Raw genomic sequence first — 20,922 nt, forward strand, 5'->3', positions numbered from 1 at the left:
TGCCAATATTTACATAAATCAGAGACATAAATCAGATAAAAACCCTAGACATGGCCTTCGGGATAATCTGACTCTTGCCTGTTTCTCTTCTCAATTATGTTGTCAGAGAGAAATACCTAAAGTGAAGTCTCTCAGCAATAGTCAAAACATTACACTTCTAGAGAAGCTGGTGAGATAAGGAAGGGATCGCAGTGAGAATCAAAGCTTCTTCTCAATCTTTCTGTGTATCTGTTTGTGGTAGATGAATCCAGAAATGATTCTGGAGCCAGTGAAGAGCTATTTAACAGGGTAGAATCCCTGTAGATCAGAGTACTAGGTCACATGTTCATTAGTCACCTTCTTTAGTCAAATTCTCAGGGCTAAGCCTCTGATAGGGCTTCAGAGTGAGGCATATCTGTGAAAGCCTCTAATTACATGTGAAAGATGAAGCTCTGGCTCTGGGAGGAGTCTCTTATCCGACAGAACATCATGGTTCTGTGGGTGTGAGATTCTGTGCCCTTCCTCAGCAGGACACCACTGACTCAATAATTATTTAAGAATCATATATAAATAGTCTTTTATCATGAATTTCTTAAATAATAAAACAGAGAAAACATATTTACCCACTTTCAAGTTGAGTAGGAGTGTGAGAAACTTTACAGAAAATGTCATAGAAAGAATCTCTTGGGCTCTGTCTTTCTCAAAAAACCCTCAAAATTCTGGTACAAACTGCTGGAATTAAGCTTCTCAGGGCATGACTTTTTGCCATATATATTTACATTCAATTGGACTTTAGTTTTGTTATGATTCTTAAAGAATAAACCATTTTTGGAGAGAGATCTAAGATGTCTGATCACTAGCAGCTCGGGATTGTAGCTCCCAGTGAAAGGGCAGAGAACGAGAGGATGCCACACTTTCAGATGAATTTTTGTTGCTCACGCACCAGGAGATTCCCAGCGGAGGAGCCCCATGGGTTGCCAGCATGACTCTTGTGGCCGGCGAGGCTGTTTTGCTGCTGCCTTGGTGCGGCGGTTCTTGGTGCAGAGTCAGAAAAGCACCATCAATCTTAACGCTGCTGTTTTGGCCAGTGAAGTGGGTTGATCAGATTTTAGCACTGGGAATCAACAAGTTGGATGTCCACTCAGAAACCCAATTATAAAGACAATAATTGTAAAGACCACAGATGGATAAATCTATAAAGAAGGGAAGAAACCGGCCTAAAAAGGCTGAGAATACCCAAAATCTGAACGCCTCTCCCTCTACAGGGGATCACAGTTCCTCATCAGCAACAGAACAAGGCCTGATGGAGAATGAGTGTGTTCCATTGAAAGAAGCAGGCTTTGAAAGGTGGATGATAAGAAACTTCTGTGAATTAAAATAACTTGTTCTAACCCAGTGCAAATAAACTAAGAACTTTGAAAAAAGGTTTGACGAAATGTTAACAAGAATACATAATTTATAGAGGAATGTAAGTGAATTAATGGAGCTGAAAAACACAACACGAGAACTTCTCCAAGTATGCACAAGTTTTAACAGCTGAATTGATGAAGCAGAATAAAAGATATCAGAGGTCGAAGACCAACTTAATGAAATAAAACAAGAAGACAAGATTAGAGAAAAAAGGATAAAAAGGAACAAGCAAAGTCTCCAAGAAATATGGAACTATGTGAAAAGACCTAATCTACGTTTGATAGGTATACCTGAATGTGATGAAGAGGATCAATCCAAGTTGGAAAATATACTTCAGGATATTATTCAGGAAAACTTTCCCAACCTAGCAAGGCAGGACAATATTCAACACCAGGTAATACAGAGAACACCACAAAGATATTCCTCAAGAAGACCAACCTCAAGGCACATAATAGCAAGATTCACCAGGGTTGACATGAAGGAGAAAATACTGAGGGCAGCCAGAGAGAAAGGTCGGGTTACCCATAAAGGAAAGCCTATCAGACTCACAGCAGATCTCTCAGCAGAAACCCTACAAGCCAGAAGAGAGTGGGGACCAATATTCAACACCCTTAAAGAAAAGAACTTTCAACCCAGAATTTTACATCCAGCCAAACTAAACTTCGTAAGTGAAGGAAAAATAAAATCTTTTGTGAACAAGCAAGCACTCAGAGATTTCATCACTACCAGGCCTGTTTTACAAGAGCTTCTGAAAGAATCACTACATATAGAAAGGAACAACCAGTATCAACCTTTCTAAAAAATACCAAAAAGTAAAGAGCATCAACATAATCAAGAATTTACATCAACTAATGGGCAAAACAGCCAGCTAAAATTAAATGGCAGTATTAAACTCACATACATTATTATTAATTCTAAATTTAAATCGACTAAATCCCCCAATCCAAAGACACAGACAGGAAATAAAAGCCAAAACCCATCGGTATACTGCATCCAGACCCATCTCACATGCAAGGATACACAAAGACTCAAAACAAAGGGATGGAGAAAGATTTACCAACCAAATGGAGAGCAAAAATAAATAAATAAATAAATAAATAGCAGGAGTTGCAATTTTTGCCTCTGATAAAATAGAGTTTAAAGCAACAAAGATCAAAAGAAGCAAAGAAGGATATTACATAATGATAAAAGGATCAATGCAACAAGAAGAGCTAAAGATCTTAAATATATATGCACACAATACAGGAATACCCAGATATATAAGACTTATAAAGAGACTTAGACTCCCACACAATAATAGTGGGAGATGTCAACATCAATATTAGACAGATCAATGAGACAGAAAATTAACAACGATATTCAGGATTTGAACTCAGATCCAGAACAAGTAAACTTAATTAACATTTATAGAACTCTCCAGTTTAAATACACAAAATATACACTCTTATCAGTACCACATTACATCTATTTACAGGTTTACATGAAATATTGGTTGGCTGCTTGTTTGTTATTTTCTTCCCTCAGTTTTTTTTTTTTTTTCATGTCTCATGCCCATTTTTATACTGCATTCTAGCCCGGGCAACAAAGCAACACCCCCGTTCTCTCTCCCTCTTACTCTTCCTCTTTCTTCCTCTCCTTCATTTTTTTAAATTCTTTTTTCCTTTCTTTCTCTCTTTCTTCTTTTTTTTTTCTTAAAAAAAAAGTAAACACACACAAAATCAATGTAGAATGATTTGCTTTTGGAACATAATGTCCTTTGATCAAATAAATATGGTATTAGTTTAGAAATAGATAAATATCCATCGATTAGAACAATAATCCAGGAATAAATCCCAATATGTATAAAAATTCAATATATGACAATTATGATAGCTCAATTCAGTAGGAAAATGACAAAAAAAAGAATAAATGATTTTTAACTTTTGTGATAGAAATATTAAATTCCCACATCCTAAATGTTGTTAATACTGTCCACTGCAGCTTCTGTTGCTTAATTTTCTGTGGTGGTCTGAATATTTGTGTTTCTCAACCTCCACATTCATATGTAAAAACTTAATCCACGTATAGATTCAGCGTGTTAGTATTAGTTATGGGACCTTTGAGAAAGTGATTATGTCAGAGGGCTGCATGCTAATGAACCAAATTAGTGCCCATGGGATGAAGGTTGAAAGGAGTATTCTTGCTTCTTCTGCCATGTGAGGAAGTAGCTAGAAGGTGCCACATGTAAGAAACAGAACCCTCGTCAGACACTCGACTTGCGATGCCTTCATTTTTAACTCTTCAGTCTCTAGGACTGTGAGCAGCACATTTCTGGTTTTACATTAGCCAGTCTAAGGTATTTTGTCATAGACACATGAGAAGACTAACACACTTTCTTATGCACTTTGGTCTATTTCTGAATTTTTAGCTCCTGCGATCAACAAGAACAACTAATATTGACAATACTGAATTTTTCTGCTGAAAACAATAATGTGATTTTTCATTTGTTCATGTCCACATTTATATATGTCAGGTAATTTCTATAGTAGGTGTTATGTGTTGTACAAAGTTTTGTTAGATTTATTCTTAGGCAGTTTATTTCATTTTATTCTCTTAAAAAGTAAACTGAGGCACAATGAAATTTGAGTTTCTTTGAGTAAGAAGCAATTCAGAATTCAGAAAACACAAGACAGAAAGAAGTTACTGTTTGGATGACAATGTGTCAGAGGAAATTATATGTTGGGGATATGCAAAAGTAGAAAAAATATTTCATTGGTTGCTGTTATCAAATTTCTTGTTTATTTCTTCATTGGAAAATTCATAGTTGTATAATTTTGTTTACTACCTCTGATTCTTTGAGATTAAGTTCTGCTTTTCTTTAATATAGGCCATTGCAAGAAATAACTCAAGTTTTGCTTATGTTTGCAGATAATTTTATTACAAAAGGTTGAGGTCACTTGTGAGGTGTAGCTGGTTTAGTTTGCTCAGGGTTCTTCAGTTCTCATCTCCATTTTAACTCACTTTACCAATTCTTTCATAATTTCATCTTCTATGCCAAGTGTATGCTATAAATTATTGTTTTTATTCATATATTGACAATTGTTACATATGCTTCAAATACATGCCTTGGTTTTAAATGATTTTGTAATATATTGTCCCCTCCTCAAAAAAAAAAAAATAAGATTGACGGTCTAATTCCCAGACAGTGAGAACACGTTCATGCCAAACAGAATAAAAGTCTTCAGATAAGGTCAAGATTACTATCTGCTACTGAAATTTAGGGAGATTAAAATTATTAAAGTTTGGGCACTCTTCAGATACTGTGCTTCTCCCATGCCCTTTGCCATCCACAGTCTGGGAGAATGCCATCAGGCTGCGAAGCACCTTGAGTTCTCAGCACAGATCTGAGGAATAGCTCCAACTGGACCAGTGCCACAAGTTGTTGGCACAGAACTGGTTGGAGGTTTTGGCTAGTGCCAAGAGTGCCTGTGGGATGGATCTACCTGCCCCCCAGAAAGAGGGAGAGCTGAAAGCAGGGAGCCAGGTGATACAGCTTGGCAGGTTCCACCCCTACAAAGACAGCAAACTGAAGCCCTCTCACTTGAGGGTTTTACAGCCAGCACATTAGTTAGAGCTGGACTTGAAACAATCGAGCTTGATGGGGGAAAGGACATCTGCCATTGTGAAGGTGGGTCTAATCTCACCTGCATAAACAAAAGCCAGAGGAAGCCTACACAGCATCCAGGCTGAGTCCAGGGCAGCCCAGCAGTGCCTCTTCAGGCAGACAAGGGACAGACTGCCTCCTCAAGTGGCTCCCTGACCCCGGTAAAACAACAACAACAAAATAACACCACCTCATAGAGCAGAGGGTACAGACCATTAGAAAGAAAACCAAAAAACAAAAAGAAATAGCTTCAACATCAACAGAAAGTGTGTCCACTCAGAGAGGCCATCTAAAATCACCAACTTCAAAAACCAAAGGTAGGTAAACACACGAATATGGAAAGAAACCAGTGCAAAAAAATGAAATTATCAAAAACCAGAATGCCTCTCCTCCTGCAGCAGATCACAACTCCTCACCAGCAAGGGAACAAAACAGGATGGAGAATGAGTTTGATGAATTGACAGAAGCAGGATTCAGAGGAGGAAGATCCAAGATGGCCAAATAGGAACAGCTCTGGAACAGTGCAGACGGTTAGTGCTCACTGCATTTCCAAACAAGTTTTCACTGCACACAGATCAGGAGATTCCTGGGCTGAAAAGTGCCAACAGTTTTCATCGCAGCAGTTTCAGCCAGTGCCAAGTTGGCGCACAGAAAATCACATAAGTCTGGGCAGCTATTTTAAACTGGCCCCTGGAGTGCCTGGGAGACAGAGCTGCCCATTCAACTGAAAGGGAGGGAGCTGAGACAGGGAGCCAAGCAATTTCACTCAGTGGGTAACACCCCCACAAAACAAGCAATCTGAAATGCTCTGTATTGAGAGTTTTGCAGCAAATGCAGCTGGACCCAGGACAGTCCAGCTCAGTGGGGGGAAGGGTATCCCCAATACCAAGGCAGTCCGCCACCACAAAGGCAATTCACACAGCAGCTAGGCAGAGTCTGCGGCAGCTCAGCAACACCTCTGCTGGCAGACTGTGACTAGACTACTCTGTGTGGGACAGGGCGTCTATGAAAAAAGGCAGCATGACAGAAACTTATAAATAAAGCCAAGCTTCACAGGACAGAGCACCTGGGAAAAAATGCAGTTACGAGTTCAGCTGCAGCAGACTTAAAGGCACCTGCCCAGCAGGTCTGTATGGTATGAAGGAGCTCCCAGCACAGCACTTGAGCTCCTGTGAGGGACAGACTGTCTTCTAAAGCAATTCCCCAATCCCCATATACCCAAAGAGACACCTCATAAAGGAGAGCTCAGGCTGACATCTGGCAGGTATTCTTCTGGGAAAAGGATAGCAGAGGAAGAAACCAGTGGCAACACATGCTGTTCTACGGCCCCTGCAGGTGATCCCCAGGTGAGCAGGGACTGGAGCGGACCTCCAGCAGTCTTGCTGCAGAGGGGCCTGTTAGAAGGAAAACTAAGAAGCAGAGAGAAATTGCTTCAACATCAACGAAAAGGACGTCCACTCAGAGACCCCAACTGAAAGTCACCAACGACAAAGACCACAGGTAGTTAAAGCCACTAAGATGGGAAGAAACCAGTGCAAAAATGATGAAAACTCCAAAAACCAGAATGCCTCTCCTCCCCCAAGGGATCACAACTCCTTATCACCTAGGGATCAAAGATGGATGGAGAATGAATCTAATGAATTGATAGAAACAGGCTTCAGAAGGTGGGTAAAAAAAAACTTCTCAGAGGTAAAAGAATATGTGCTAATCCAATGCAAAGAAACTAAGAACCTAGAGAAAAGGTTAGATGAGATGCTAACTAGAGTAAACAGCTTAGAGAACAGTGTAAACTACTTGACGAAGCTGAAAAACACAGCACAAGAACTTTGCAAAGCATGCACAAGTTTCAATAGCCAAATTGACCAAGCATAAGAAAGGATATCAGAGATTGGAGATCAACTCAATGAAATAAAATGAGAAGGCAAGAATAGAGAAAAAAGTGAAAAGAAATGAAGAAAGCCTCCAAGAAACATGGGATTATGGGAAAAGACCTAATCTACATCTGATAGGTGTACCTGAATGTGATGGAGATCTAAGCTGGAAAACACCCTTCAGAGTATTATCCAGCAGAACTTCCCCAACCTAGCAAGGCAGACCAGCACTCAAGTCCAGGAAATACAGAGAACACCACAAAGATATTTCTCAAGAAGAGCAACCCCAAGGCACATAATCATCAGATTCACCAGGGTTGAAATGAAGGAAAACATGCTAAGGGCAGCTAGAGAGAAAGGTCGGGTTATCCAAAAAGGGAAGCCCATCAGATTCACAGCAGATCTCTCAGCAGAAACCCTACAAGCCAGAAAAGAGTGGGGGCCAATTTTCAACATACTTAAGGAAAAGAACTTTCAACCTAGAATTTCATATCCAGCCAAACTAAGCTTCATAAGCGAAGAAGAAAGAAAATCCTTTATGGACAAGCAATTGCTGAGAGATTTTTATCACCACCAGGCCCGCCTTACAAAAGCTCCTGAAAGAAGCACTAAAGAAGGAAAGGAACAACTAGTACCAGCAACTCCAAAAACGTGCCAAATGGTAAAGACCATCGACACAATGAAGAAAATGTGTCAATGAACGGACAGAACATCCAGCTAGCATCAAAATGGCAGGATCCAATACAAACATAACAATATTAACCTTAAATGTAAATGGACTAAATGCCCCAATCAAAAGACACAGACTGGCAAATTGAATAAAAAGTCAAAACACATTGGAGTGCTGTTTTCAGGAAACCCACCTCATATGCAAATACAAATATAGGCTAAAAATAAAGGGATGGAGAAAGATTTATCAAGCAAACGGAGAGCAAAAAAAAAAAAAAAGCAGGAGTTGCAATCCTAATCTCTGATAAAATTGACTTTAAAACAACAAAGGTCAAAAGAGACAAAGAAAGGCATTACACAATGGTAAAAGGATCAATGCAACAAGAAGAACTAACTATTCTAAATATATACGCACCCAATACAGGAGCATCCAGGTACATAAAGCAAGTTCTTAATGACCTACAAAGAGACTTAGACTCCCACACAATAATGGTGGGAGACTTTAACACTCCATTGTCAATATTAGAAATATCAACGAGACAGAAAATTAACAAGGAAATCCACCACTTGAACTCATATCTGGACCAAGCGTACCTAATAGACATCTACAGAACTCTCCATCCCAAATCCACAGCATATACATTCTTCTCAGCCCTGTATGGCACCTACTCTAATATTGGCCACATAATTGGAAGTAAATCACTCCTCAGCAAAGGCAAAAGAACAGAAATCATAAAAAACAGCCTCTCAGACCATAGTGCAATCCAATTAGAACTCAGAATTAAGAAACTAACTCAGAACTGTAAACTTCATGGAATCTGAACGACTGGTTTCTGAATGTCGACTGGATACACAATTAAATGAAAGCAGAAATAAAGATGCTTTGAAACCAACGAGAATGAAGACACAATGTACCAGAATCTCTGGGACACATTTAAAGCCATGTCTAGAGGGAAATTTAGAGCAATAAATGCCCACCAGAGAAATGAGGAAAGATCTAAAATTGACACCCTATCTTCAAAATTGAAAGAGCTAGAGGAGCAAGATAAAAAAAAAAACCTCAAAAGGTAGCAGAAGACAAGAAACAACTAAGATCAGAACTAAACTGAAGGAGAAAGAGACACAAAAAAATCCTTCAAATAATAAATAAATCCAGGAGTTGGTTTTCTGAAAAGACCAACAAAATAGACACACCGCTAGCCAGATTAATAAAAAAGAAATGGGAGAAGAATAAAATAGATGCAATAAAAAAGGATAAAGGGGGTATCACCACTGACTCCACAGGAAAGCAAACTATAACCAGAGATTACTACAAACAACTCTATGCAGATAAACTAGTAACCTGGAAGAAATGGATAAACTCCTGGAAATTTGCACTCTCCCAAGCCTAAATCAGTAAGAAGCTGAAACCTTGAACAGACCGATAACAAAGGCTGAAGTTGAGGCATCAATTAATAGCCTACCAACCAAAAAATCCAGGTCCAGATGGGTTCACAGCTGAATTCTACCAGGCGTACAAAGAGGAGTTTGTATCATTCCTTCTGAAACGATTCCAAAAACACAAAAAGAGGGAATTCTTCTCAAATCATTTCATGAAACCAACATCATCCTGACGCCAAAACATGGCAGACACTCAACAAAAAAAGAAAACTTGAGGCCAAGATTCATGATGAACAAAGATGCAAAAATCTTCAATAAAATACTGGCAAGCTGATTGCAACAGCACATCAAAAAGCTTATCCATCACGATCAAGTAGGCTTCATCTCAGGGATGCAAGGCTGGTTCAACATACACAAGTCTATAAATGTAATCCACCACATAAACAGAAGTAAAGACAAAAACCACATGATTATCTCAATAAATGCAGAGAAGGCCTTTGACAAAATGCAACAGCCCTTTATGCTAAAAACTCTCAATACACTAGGTATCAAAGGGACATATCTTAAAATAATAAAAGCTATTTACAACAAACCTACAGCCAATATCATGCTGAATGAGCAAAAACTGGAAGCATTCCTTTTGAAATCCAGCAATAAGCAAGGATGCCCTCTCTCACCACTGCTAGTCAATATAGTATTGGAAGTTCTAGCCAGAGCAATTAGGTAAGAAAAAGAAATAAAGAGCATTGAATTAGGAAAGGAGGAAGTCAAATTGTCTCTATTTGCAGATGACATCATTGTATATTTAAAAGACCCTATCATCTCAGCCCCAAATCCCCTTAAACTGATAAGCAACTTCAGCAAAGTCTCAAGATACAAAATCAATGTGCAAAATTAATGTGCAGAAATCACAAACATTTCTATACACCAATAATAGATTAACATAGAGCCAAATCATCAGCAAACTCCCATTCACAATTGCTACAAAGAGAATAAAATACCTAGAAATACAACTAACAAAGGATGTAAAGGACCTCTTCAAGGAGAACTACAAACCACTCCTCAAGGAAATAAGAGAGGACACAAACAGATGAAGAAACATTCCATGTTCATGGTTAGGAAGAAACAATATTTTTTAAATGGCCATACTGCCCAAAGTAATTTATAGATTCAATGCTATCCCCATCAAGCTACCAATGACCTTCCTCACAGAACTGGAAAAAACCACCTTAAACTTCATATGGAACCGAAACAGAGCCCACATAGTCAAGACAAGCCTAAGTTAAAAGAACAAAGCCAGAGGCATCGTGCTACCTGATTTCAAACTATACTACAAGGCAACAGGAACAGTAATCAAAACAGCATGGTATTGGTACCAAAACAGAGATATAGACCAATGGAACAGAACAGAGGCTTTGGAGGCAATGCCACACATCTACAACCATCTGATCTTTGACAAACCTGACGAAAACAAGCAATGGGGAAAGGATTCCCTGTTTAATAAATGGTGTTGGGAAAACTGCCTAGCCATGTGGAGAAAGCAGAAACTGGACCCCTTCCTGACACCTTACACTAAAATTAACTCCAGATGGATTAAAGATTTAAACATAAGACCTAACACCATAAAAACCCTAGAAGAAAACCTAGGCAATATCATTCAGGACATAGACATAGGCAAGGACTTCATGACCAAAACACCAAAAGCATTGGCAACAAAAGCCAAAATAGACAAATGGGACCTATTTAAACTCCAGAGCTTCTGCACAGCAAAAGAAGCAGTCATTAGAGTGAACCAGCAACCAACAGAATGGGAAAAAATTTTTACAATCTACCCATCCGACAAAGGGCTAATATCCAGAATTTACAAAGAACTAAAATAGATTTACAAGAAAAAAACAAACAAACCTATTCAAAAGTGGGCAAAGGATGTGAACAGACACTTTTCAAAAGAAGACATATACGAGGCCAACAAACATATGAAAAAATCCTCATCATGAGTGATGATTAGATAAACGCAAATCAAAACCATATTGGGATACCATCTCATACCAGTTAGAATGATGGTCATTAAAATATCTGGAGACCACAGATGCTGGACAGGATGTGGAGAAATAGCAACACTTTTACACTGTTGGTGAAAGTGTAAACTAGTTCAACCATTGGGGAAGATAGTGTGGCGATTCCTAAAGGACCTAGAAATAGAAATTCCATTTGACCCAGGGATCCCAGGGTATATACCCAAAGGATTATAAATCATTGTTATAAAGACACATGCACAGGTATGTTCATTGCAGCACTGTTTACAATAACAACGACATGGAACCAACCCAAATGCCCATCAACAACAGACTGGACAAGGAAATTGTGGCACATATACTATGCAGCCATAAAAAATGATAAGCTCCTGTCCTTTGTAGGGACATGGATGAATCTGGAAACCATCATTCTCAGCACACCGACACAAGAACAGAAAATCAAACACTGCATGTTCTCACTCATAAGTGGGTGTTTAACAATAAAACATGGACACAGGAAGAGGAGCATCACACGCTGGGGTTTGTTGCAGGGTCCAAGGGAGGGTTAGTGGTGGGGGAGAAGGTCAGGAGGGGATAACATGGGGAGAAATGCCAGATGTAGGTGATGGAAGGATGGAGGCAGCAAACCACACTGCCATGTGTGTACCTATGCAACAATCCTGCATGATCTGCACATGTACCCCAGAACGTAAAGCATAATTAAAAAAAAGACATCTAACAAATGAGACAATTTTCACACACACAAAAAAAGAAAAAGAAGCAGGCTTCAGAAGGTGGGTAATAAACTTCTTTGAGCTAAAGGAACATGTTCTAACCCAATGCAAAGAAATTTAAAACCTGTAAAAAAGTTAGACAAAATGCTAACTAGAATAACTAGCTTAGAGAAGGACAAAAACAACTTGATGGAACTAGAAAACACATCACAAGAGCATCGCAAAATATACAAAAATTTCAATAGCCAAATTGATCAAGTAGAAGAACAGATATCAGAGATTGAAGATCAACTCAATGAAATAAAATGAGAAGGCAAGATTAGAGAAAAAAGAGTGAAAAGAAATGAACTAAGCCTCCAGGAAATATGGGATTATGTGAAAAGACCTAATCTATACTTGATTAGTGTACCTACTCTATACTTGAATGTGACAGGGAAAATGAATCCAAGCTGGAAAACACTCTTCAGAATATTATCTAGGAGAACTTTCCCAACATAACAAGGCAGGCCAACATTCAAATACAGAAAATACAGAACACATCACAAAGATACTTCTCAAGAAGAGCAACTCAGGCACATAATTGTCAGATTCATCATGGTTGAAATGAAGGAAAAAATGCTGAGGGCAGCTAGAAAGAAAGGTCAGGTCACTCATAAAGGGAAGTTCATCAGACTCACAGTAGATCTCTCAGCAGAAACCTTATAAGCCAGAAGAGGGGGCCAATATTCAACATCCTGAAAAAAAAGGGCTTTCAACCCAGAATTTTATATCCATCTGCCTTACAAGAGTTCATGAAGGATGGAAAAGAACAATCAGTACCAGCCACTGCAGAAACATACCAATGGTAAACACCAACAATGCAAGGAAGAAACTGCATGAACTAACAAGCAAAAACAACCAGCCAGTAACAAAATGGCAATATGAAATTCACATGTAATAATAGTAATGTTAAATGTAAACAGCCTGAATGCCCCAATCCAAAGACGCAGAATGGCAAACTGGATAAAAAGTCAAGACCCATTGGTGTGCTGTATTCAGGAGAATCATCTCACGTGCAAAGACGAACATAGATTCAAAATCAAGGGATGGAAGAAGATTTACCAAGCAAATGAGCAGAAAAAAAAAGCAGGGGTTGTAATCCTAGTCTCTGATAAAGTGGACTTTAAACCAACAAAGATCCAAAGAGACAAAGAAGGGCATATCATAATGGTAAAAGGATCAATGCAACAAGAAGAGACAACTATCCTAAATATACATGCACCCAATACAGGAGCACTCAGATACATAAAACGAGTTCTTAACGACCTAGAAAAAGACTTAGAATCCCACACAATAATAGTGGGAGACTTTAACACTCCACTGACTATGGTAGACAGATTAACAAGGCAGAAAATCAACAAGGATACCCAGGACTTGAACTCAGATCTGGAGCAAGCGAATCTAGTAGACATCTACAGAACTCTCCACACCAAATCCACAGAATATACATTCTTCTCAGCACCACATTGCACTTACTTTAAAAATTGAGCACATAATTGGAAGTAAATCACTCCTCAGCAAATGCAAAAGAACAGAAATCATAACAAACAGTCTCTCAGACCACAGTGCAATTAAATTAGAACTCAGGATTAAGAAACTCACTCAAAGCTGCACAAACACATGAAAACTGAACACCCGGCTCCTGAATGGCAACTGGATAAACAACTGAATGAAGGCAGAAATAAAGATGCTCTTTGAAGCCAATCAGAATGAAGATACAATGTACCAGAATCTCTGGGACACATTTAAAGCAATGTTTAGAGGGAAACTTATAGCAATAAATGTCCACATGAGAAGTGAGGAAATGTCAAAAATTGACACCCTATCATTAAAATTGAAAGAGCTAGAAGAGCAAGATCAAAAAAACTCAAAAGCTAGCAGAAGACTAGAAGTAGCTAAGATCAGAGCAGAACAGAAAGAGATAGAGACACCAAAAAAACCCTTCAAAAAATCAGTAAATCCAAAAAATCAGTAAATCCAGGTTTTTTGAAAAAAAAATCAACAAAATTGACAAATCACTACCCAGGCTAATAAAAAATAAAAGAGAGAAGAACTGAACAGATGCAATAAAAATCTATAAAGGAGATATCACCACTGATTCCACAGAAATACAAAGTAAAATCAGAGATTACTAGAAACAACTCTATACACATAAACCAGTAAATATGGAAGAAATGGATAAATTCCTGGACACTTGGACTCTCCCAAGCCTAAAAAGGAAGAAGTTGAAACACTGAATAGACAAATAACAAGGAAGGGCTGAATTTGAGGCAGTAATTAATAGCCTGCATACTATAACAATTCCAGGTCCAGATGGGTTCATAGCCAAATTCTACCAGAAGTACAAAGAGGAGCTGGTACCATTCCTTCTGAAAGTATTCCAAACAATACAAGAAGAGGGAATCCTTCCCAAATCATTTTATGAGACCAACATAATCCTAATACCAAAACCCAGCAGAGACTCAACCAAAAAGAAATCTTCAAGCCAATATCCATGATGAACATTGATTCAAAAATCTTCAGTAAAATACTGGCAAACTGATTGCAACAGGACATCAAAAGGTTTATCAATCATGATCAAGTAGGCTTCGTCCTAGGGATTCAAGGCTGGTTCAACATATTCACGTCTATAAACATAATCTACCACATAAGGATTATAAATAGTTCCATTATAAAGACACATCCACACGTATGTTCATTGCGGCACTGTTTAAAATAGCAAAGACCTCCAAATATCCATAAATGATGCCTGGACAAAAAAAAATGTGGCACATATACACCGTGGAATACTATGCCGACATAAAAAATAATTAGTTCATGTTCTTTGTAGCGACATGGATGAATCTGGAAACCATCATTCTCAAAAAACTGACACAAGGACAGAAAAGAAAATACCGCATATTCTCACTCATAAGTGGCTTTTGAATAATGAGAACACATGAGCACAGGGAGGGGAACATCACACACTGAGGTATGTTGTGGGTGGGAGGCTAGAGAAGAAACAGCAGGGGGTGGGGAGGTTGGGAAGGGATAACTCTGGGAGAAATGCCTGATATAGGTGACGGGGGATGGAAATAGAAAACCACCATGGCTTGTGTATGCCTATGTAACAATTCTGCAAGATCTGTAGGTGTACCCCAGAACTTAAAGTACAATAAAAAATAATAAATAAATAAATTATCCCAGTGGGTCCAGTATAATCTCAAGGTTCAAAAATGTGGAAGACACATAAAGGATAAAATGCATTGAAGTGTTGGAGTGTGAGTACTCAAATGGACTAAAAAGATGGTTTTCTTTAATCATCTTTCCACATTAGCAAATATTTTTATTTATTAACTGAACAAATAATATTAATTTTACATGTCTGTCACTGTTTGGGGACTGAATGTAAAAAGAGAGAATGCAGAGCAATAAAGATATGATTTCTAAAATAGGAGTTCCAGGTGCATGAGGAGCATAGATAGTCTACACCCTATGCAGACATCATTGTAAATGTGGTGGTCTTGCACATATTTTTGTAGAAAATAATGTAAAGGCTGAATTGTCAAAAATTAATATAATGGGTTTTATAAATAGCAAATGGCTAAAAAATAAAAGTAATGATTTTGACAACTTTTCAATAATTACTGATAATGTGAGATCTATGATTATTTTTCAGTTATACAAAGTGTGTTTTTTCCATGCCATTAAGATAAGTTTACTTTTCACATATGCTATTAAAAATGTTGTTGGCCAGGTGCAGTGGCTCACGCTTGTAATCTCTTTGGGAGGCCAAGGTGAGAGGATCACCTGATGCTGGGAGTTCAAGACCAGCCTGACCAACATGGTGAAACCCTGTCTCTACTAAAAATGCAAAATTAGCTGGGTATGCTGGTGCATCCCTGTATTCCCAGCTACTTGGGAGGCTGAGGCAGGAGAATCAGTTGAACCTGGGAGGCAGAGGTTGCAGTGAAGGGAGATCAGGTCATTGCACTGCAGCCTGGGGAACAAGAGTAAACTCTGTCAAAAAAAAAAAATTTTTTTTTTTCAGCTGGCATTGTAATCTTAGCCAACAGCTTTTTTTTCCTTCCCTGTCTTCATACTCTGGGTCGAAGGTCTGAGCTTCTTGACCTGATCATCTGTCCCTTGGTCTTCATCCATATAGTGATACTCCTCACTGTAATGGATTTTTTGTCACCAGACATTTTTGAATCACTGAATTTGCAGAATTACTTCAAATGTAAGACTTTTAAGAAACATAAGGAGGGAAATGTGTAGCCTCTCCCTATGCACAATCTGCTTTCTGGGTGTGCACCAGGCTGTCTCCATCACCTTAGCACCTTAGTGTTGCTGATACTTAAACATGAATTCAGAAATCATATGATTACATTTTCTTATTTTTTGGTTCCTTGATTTGTCTGTCGATTGTTACTTAATTATCTACACTATAGCATGTTCCAACATGACACAGACCAAATTCCCTTGGGAGTGGGATCATGCGCTACTAAATAAAGAAAACCCTATAACAGAGTCCAAGGGAGTCTCCATACTGAGGTCAGCTTCCTGTGCTCACTCTGATTATCTCAGTTTCTTGTCTGTGAGATCTTCTTTATGCCCACATTTACACCAGCCCATTGCTGGCCATGACTGGTTGCATGATGCTCTTTTTCCTCTTGTACAAAGAGATAAACAAGTTGAACCCATCAAGGGGCATCATTGGCCTGACTGACTATCTTCACAGGGAGACACTGTGGAGAAAAAGTTAAATATAAATTTGATCTCATTTTAACGTGGACACAAGTAATGATCACCAAGTCCTGGAACAGGTTTTGTGAGCCCCTAGATGCGTTCATCCAGCATTGTTTCAGAAAAAATCTCTATTTCAATCTATTACAATTACAAAAACAAATTGACCTTTTCGTGTCCCTTGAAACCAGTATTGAAGGGTTCCCATGACTGGACCTCTTGCCAAATAACTCGTTACAAAAAGAGTTAAGGTCCCAGACTGAGCCAAAGCTTCATGAGACCTCTCCTCATCTGTGCACAGTTGAGTGGCCAACTCTAGAGCCCAGATTGTTTCTTCCTGCTGTGGTGATGAATCCTCCATAGTCTGGTGAGTGTAAATATATATACATATATAGTTTCCCTTCTCCCCTTCCCATTACAATTTGCTTATTATATTATTTGCTTATCATATGATGTGCTTATTATATCTGTATTGCCATATACTTAGGATAAAAACTGTTTACCTGTAACAGTATTGTGTGTGTGTGTCTTTTCTTCTCCCCTTGTGCATTTCCCACATGGAACATTTATGGTACACAAACAGGATTCAAAAATGAAAGTATGCCAATTTTTGGGTGCAAGAACAGAACTGGAAGCTCAGAGACTTCCCACATTCCAGGACGGAAACTCTCCCTCACCTTGGTGATTGAGTACTCATGGGGAACTGGTCTTTGTGAGAATTGGGAATATAAATTAATGCAATTTGAACCTTTGGTTGGGTGTGAAGAGCTGTAGGGGATTCCAGTCAGCAAAGGAGATGCTTATTGCTTATAAATTAATATGTTAAGATAGGGATCAGTTGCTCCAGAAAAAAAGTAAACTGGAAAAGGGAAATGATGACTTCTTCTTTTTTTTTCCAATTGTACTTTAAGTTCTGGGGTACATGTCCAGATCTTGCAGCATTGTTGCATAGGTACACACATGCAATGGTGATTTGCTATCTCCATCTCCCCATCACCTACATCAGGCATTTCTTCTACTCTTATCCTTCCCCATCCTCCCCACCCCAACTGTCTCTCCCTTAGCTCCCCAACCCCCAACAGACCCCAGTGTGTGATGTTCCCCTCCATGTGCCCATGTGTTCTCATTATTCAACACCTGCCTATGAGTAAGAACATGCAGCATTTGCTTTTCTGTTCTTGTGTCAATTTTCTGAGAATAATGGTTTCCAGATTCATCCATTTCCCTACAAACGACACAAACTCATGCTTATTTATGGCTGCATAGTATTCCATGGTGTATATGTGCCACATATTCTTTCTCCATCCTATAATTGATGGGCGTTTGAGTTGGTTCCAGTCTTTGCTATTGTAAACAGTGCTGCAATGAATATACCTGTGCATGTGTCTTTATAATACAATGATTTATAATCCTTTGGGTATATACCCAGTAATGGGACTGCTGGGTTAAATGGAATTTCTATTTCTAGATCTTTGAGGAATTGCCACACTATCTTCCACAAAGGTTGAACTAATTTACACTCCCACCAACAGTATAAAAGTGCTCCTATTTTTCCACATCCTGTCCAGCCTCTGTTGTCTCCAGATTTTTAATAATCGCCATTCCAACTGGCATGAGATAATACATCAATGTCGTTTTGATTTGCATTTCTCTAATGACCAGTGATGATGAGGATTTTTTCATATGTTTGTTGGCCTCATAAATGTCTTCTTTTGAAAAGTGTCTGTTCATACCTTTTGCCCACTTTTGAATGGGATTGCTTCTTTTTTTTTTCTTGTAGATCTGCTTTAGTTCTTTGTAGATTCTTGATATTAGCCCTTTGACAGATGGGTAGATTGCAAAGACTTTTTCTCATTCTGTTGGTTGATGGTTCACTCTGATGATGATTTCCTTTGCTGTGCAGAAGCTCTTAAGTTTAATTAGATCCCATTTGTCTATTTTGGGTTTTGTTGCCATTGCTTTTGATGCTTTTGTCATGAAGTCCTTGCCTATGTCTATGTCATGAATGGTTCTGCCTGGGTTTTTTTTTTCTAGGATTTTTAGGTGTTAGGTCTTATGTTTAAATCTTTAATCCATCTGGAGTTAATTTTAATATAAGGTGTCAGGAATGGGTCCAATTTCAGCTTTCTGCACATGGCTAGCCAGTTTTCCCAACACCATTTATTAAACAGGGAATCCTTTCCCCATTGCTTGTTTTTGTCAGGTTTGTCAATGTTCAGATGGTTGTAGATGTGTGGCATTAATTTTGAGGCCTCTGTTCTCCTTCATTGGTCTATGTGTCTGTTTTTTTTTACCAGTACCATGCTGTTTTGATTACTGTAGCCTTGTAGTATAATTTGAAGTCAGGTAGTGTGATGCCTCCAGATTTGTTCTTTTTGCTTAGGATTGTCTTGTCTATGTAGGCTCTCTTTTGGCTCCATATGAAGTTTAAAGGATTTTTTTTTTCCATTTCTCTGAAGAAGGTCAATGGTAGCTTGATGGGGATAGCATTGAGTCTGTAAAATACTTTGAGCAGTATGGCCATTTTCATGATATTGATTCTTCCTGACTATGTGCATGAAATGTTTTTCCATCTGTTTGTATCCTTTCTTATTTCCTTGATCAGGGGCTTGTAGTTCTCCTTGAAAATGTCCTTAATAACCTTTGTTAGCTGGATTCCTAGATATTTTATTCTCTTTGTAGCTATTGTTAATGAGAGTTCACTCATGATTTGGCTCTCTGTTTGTCTGTTATTGGTGTATAGGAATGCTTGTGATTTCTGCACATTGATTTTGTATCCTGGGACATTGCTGAAGTTACTTATCAGCTTAAAGAGATTGTGGGCTGAGACAGTGGGGTCTTCTCAGTAGACAACCATGTAATCTGCAAATAAAGACAGCTTGACTTCCTCCTTTCCTAATTGAATACCCTTTATTTCTTTTTCTTTCCTGATTGCTCTGGCCAGAACTTCCAATACTATATTGAACAGGAGTGGTGAGAAAGGGCATCCCTGTCTAGTGCCAGTTTTCAAAGGGAATGCTTCCAGTTTTTCCCCATTCAGTATGATATTGGCCTTGGGTTTGTCATAAATATCTTTTATGATTTTGAGATGTTTTCCATTGATACCTAGTTTATTGAGAGTTTTTAGCATAAAGAGTTGTTGAATTTTGTCAAAGGTCTTCTATGCATCTATTGAGATAATCATGTGGTTTTGTCTTTGTTTCTGTTTATGTGGTGGATTATGTTTATAGATTTGTGTATGTTCATCTAGCCTTGCATCCCCATGATAAAGCCTACGTGATTGTGATGGATAATATTTTTGATGTGCTGTTGCATTCAGCTTGCCAGTGTTTTATTGAAGATTTTATTATCGATGTTCATCATGGAAATTAGCCTGAAGTTTTCTTTTTTAGTTGTGTCTCTGCCAAGTTTTGGTATCAAGATGACAGTCTCATAAAATGAGTTAGGGAGGATTCTCTCTTTTTTATTGTTTGGAATAGTTTCAGAAGGAATGGTACCAGCTCCTCTGTACTTCTGGTAGAATTCGGCTGTGAACCCATTTTGACCTGGACTTTTATTGATTGATAGGCTATAAATTGCTGCCTCAACTTCAGCCCTTGTTATGGACTATTCAGGGTTTCAACTTCCAGGTGTAGTCTTGGGAGGGTGTAATTGTTCAGGAATTTATCAATTTCTTCCAGATTTACTGGTTTATATGCATAGAGTTGTTTCTAGTAATCTCTGATGGTAGTTTTTATTTCTGCGGAATCAGTGGTGATATCCCCTTTATCATTTGTTATTGTATCTGTTTCATTCTCGTCTCTTTTCTTTTTTATTAGTCTGGCTAGTGGTTTGTCTACTTTGTTGATCATTTCAAAAAACCAGCTCCTGGATTTATTAAATTTTTGAAGGGCTTTTTGGGTCTCTGTCTCTTTCAGTTCTGCTCTGATCTTAGTTATTTCTTGTCTTCTGCTAGTTTTTGAGTTTTTTAAATCCTGCTCCTCTAGCTCTTCCAATTTTAACTATAGGGTGTCATTTTTTAATATTTCCTCGCTTCTCATGAGGGCATTTATTGCTATAAATTTCCCTCTAGGTACTGCTTTAAATGTGTCCCAGAGATTCTGGTATGTTGTCTTCATTCTCATTGACTTCAAAGCACATATTTTTTTCTGCCTTAATTTCATTGTTTATCCAGTCATCTGTCAGGAGCCAATTGTTCAATTTTCATGTGTTTGTGTGGTTTTGAGTGAATTTCTTAATCCCGAGTTGTAATTTGATTGCACTGTGGCCTGTGAGACTGTTTGTTCTGATTTCTGTTCTTTTGCATTTGCTGAGGAGTAATTTACTTCCAATTATGTGGTCAATTTTAGAGTAAGTGCGATGGGGTGCTGAGAAAAATGTATGTTCTGTGGAGAGTTTGGGGTGGAGAGTTCTATAGATGTCTATTAGGTCCGTTTGGTCCAGATCTGCATTCAAGT

The sequence above is a fragment of the Sapajus apella genome, unplaced genomic scaffold, assembly GCF_009761245.1.
Source record: "Sapajus apella isolate SASKATOON/1434 unplaced genomic scaffold, GSC_monkey_1.0 scaffold22, whole genome shotgun sequence".
In the NCBI taxonomy this organism is placed as follows: Eukaryota; Metazoa; Chordata; class Mammalia; order Primates; family Cebidae; genus Sapajus; species Sapajus apella.